General features: G+C 38.4%; 1 pseudogene across 1 annotated transcript; it reads right to left on the reverse strand.

Moving 5' to 3' along the window:
• Positions 1-271: 271 nt before the first annotated feature.
• On the reverse strand, positions 272-2,189 carry LOC309613268 (EEF1A lysine methyltransferase 2 pseudogene; annotated as a pseudogene). The gene has a single exon. The product of its transcript is annotated as an EEF1A lysine methyltransferase 2 pseudogene (transcript).
• Positions 2,190-3,148: the final 959 nt, after the last annotated feature.

The raw sequence follows: 3,148 nt of genomic DNA on the forward strand, positions 1-3,148 counted from the left end.
ATGCCACGGAGCAACTAGGCCCGTGAGCCACAATTACTGAGCCTGCGCGTCTGGAGCCTGTGCTCCGCAACAAGAGAGGCCGCGATAGTGAGAGGCCCGCGCACCGTGATGAAGAGTGGCCCCCACTTGCCGCAACTAGAGAAAGTCCTCGCACGGAAACGAAGACCCAACACAGCCATAAATAAATAAATAAATAAATAAAATAAAATAAAGGAAAAAAAAGTGATATTAAAAAAAAAAAAAGAAAATACACACTAAAAAAAAAAAAAAAAAAAAAGAAAGAAAAATATTTACATTTTAAATACAAAAGAAAAATTTTAATTATTCTTGGTTTACCTCTAAAACCCAACCACTTACATGCTCATGATTTTTTTTTTTTTTTTTTACTAACCTATTCTATCTATACAATGTGTGCATCCTGTGTGATTACTAAGCATTTATTTACCCTTGGATTTTCTGTGTCAGGTTTACTTTGTTGTGGAGTTTCTTTAAAAAAGCTAACTGAATTTGTCCAATAAAAAGTTTCACATTTTTTGGAAAACCAGTGATGCAACATTGTTTCCAGATCTGCCTCCAAAGCTGAACTTGGGTGTTGGTAGCTCTTTGAGAAGTTCAAATCCTTCACTGAATTCATTTAGCAATGATTCCTTGGTTAAATTATATTAGGTTATTAGAAAAAAGTCTTTCACTTTTCAACATTCTGGAAAGAGATTTCACATAATGCTTCACCTCCTCAATTGCATTGTTAGGATTAAGGCTTATGGCATCAATAGTCCCTTTGGCAATACTAGTATGAAATCGAGGCAGCTTTGCAGAAAGATTCAAAAAGTCTTCTACCTTCAACTTAATAAAACTTCTTTCTCTATAATATTTCTGGAAAGCTGTATCAATTCCAGTAATGTTAGGGAAACCAAGTTCTGCCATTTCCAGTTTCACTATCAAGTACTAAAGCATCCAGTAGAATCTTGTGTTTTTGCATTTACCTTAGTCGAGCCATACCCTTTTCTCCAAATGAGATTAATCCTGTATCTCCATATTCTTGGAGAGTTTGCAGTTCTCTCACTGATAATAGCATCCCAGTGCTCTTGGGTCCCCAGCCATTGGGACAAAGCCATCCCCTCTGGAACTGACCCCTGACTGTGCCTGGGGCCCCAGCGCCACTGCTCTGTTCGTTCCCACCACGCTCCGAAATGCTGCCCTCCTGTTCCATTCATCGCTTCACTTAAATCTGTGATCACCACACTTTTCCTTAGAGGGCCAGATGGAACATAGTTTAGGCTTCAAAGGCCATATGGTCTCTGTCACAACTATTCAGCTTGGCTATAGCAGAAAGCAGCCATGGACAGACAATACTTGAACAAATTAGCCTAGCCATGTTCCAAAAAAACTTCATTTATGGGCACTGCAATTTGAATTTCATGTAATTTTCACATATCACAAAATTATTCTTCTTTTGCCTCCACCCCAACATTTAAAACCGGAAAAACCAGTTTTTAGCTTGAGGCCATACAAAAAAACTGGCGGTGCACCAGATTGGGACTGTGGGCTGTGGCTTGCTGACACTTGGTTTAAAGCAGGCATATTCTTTTTTATTTTTGTCTCCTCTATTCCTTGAGTCTGTCGCCTTACAGCTACTTTGTGTCACTCACAGGTGATGGAAAAGAACTGTGAGAGGCCACCTTACTTACACTTACTTGTTTGTGGAAAGTACTCCCAGAAGGCAAACAACTTTTCACTCTCACTTCCTCCACTCTCTGGATTAATTTCTCTTTTTCCTCTTTTTCCAAGTGTGCTGGTTTAGAATGATAACAACATACAACATATTGAGGCCACCCACATTTTGAAACAAGTTTTCTTTAGTACCTTGTTAACTTTCTGGCAATGTGAAAATGAAATGTCTAAATCTTTTCAGTCCTGTTTTAATATCTCATTTAAATGCCAGAAGCCCAGGTTACTAATGAACTGTAAGAGGCAAAAATAAAAGGAGGGGGGGAGTACATCACATTAATTTCCTATGCTTCAAAGATTTTGCACTTCCTCAGAAAGGGTCAAAAAACAGTGGGTGCCTAATAAATGTTAATGGGGGTAATTAACAGCTTATCAGTTGCTCTTCAGGTACTCACATTTCTTGCCATCTGACCTGTATTACATAAGGCCAAGAAAAATCTGTAATTTATTTTACAAAAATTAATATTAGCCCAGAGGCAACATTCTATTTCTAGTAAAGATATCAGATGTAATTGGATCCTTTCTAGCACTAGTTAAATAGAGTCCAAAATCAGGACCATTTAGAACAACATGAATTTTAATAATCAGATTTTTAGGACACGCTTCTTAGTATTTACTATTGCTATTGTAATATTTACAATCAATGCTTTATTTTTTTAAATTAATTTTTATTGGAGTATAGTTGATTTACAATGTTGTGCCAGTTTCTGCTGCACAGCAAAGTGAACCAGTCACACATATACATATAAGCCACTCTTTTTTAGATTCTTTTCCCATATAGGTCACCACACAGCACTGAGTAGAGTTCCCTGTGCCACAGAGTAGGTTCCTATTAGTCATCCACCTTATATATAGTAGTGTGCATATGTCCGTCTCAATCTCCCAATTCACTCCCCCTTGCCCTTTTCCCCCCTGGCAACCATGAGTTGGCCCCCTATGTCTGTGACTCTCTCTCTTGTCCTGCAAACAAGTTCACCTGTACCATTTTCTTAGATTCCACATACAAGCAATATCATATGATATTTGTCTTTCTCTGATTTATTTCACTCAGCATGACAATCTCCAACAACAAATGCTTTAAAACAAAATGCACATGCCCTACTTTTTCTTCAAAAGTTTATACATATTAAAAAAGAATATATTTTTGGCTTTTCCATATACAACCAATAAATGAATGATTACCCATTAAGATCTGGTTCATATGAGGAAATTCCCTGGCGGTCCAGTGGTTAGGGCTCCTAGCTTCCACTGCAGGGGGCCTGGGTTCGATCCCTGGTCAGGGAATTAAGATACCGCAAGCCGTGCAGCGCGGCCAAAAAAAAAAAAAGATCTGCTTCATATGAGAGAGGGGACCAAGATGGCAACATAGAAGGGTCCTAAACTCCCTCATCCCTCATTTGGATACACCAAATGTACAGCT

The sequence above is a fragment of the Balaenoptera borealis genome (genome assembly GCF_965194805.1).
Source record: "Balaenoptera borealis genome assembly, chromosome: 16".
Taxonomy (NCBI): domain Eukaryota; kingdom Metazoa; phylum Chordata; class Mammalia; order Artiodactyla; family Balaenopteridae; genus Balaenoptera; species Balaenoptera borealis.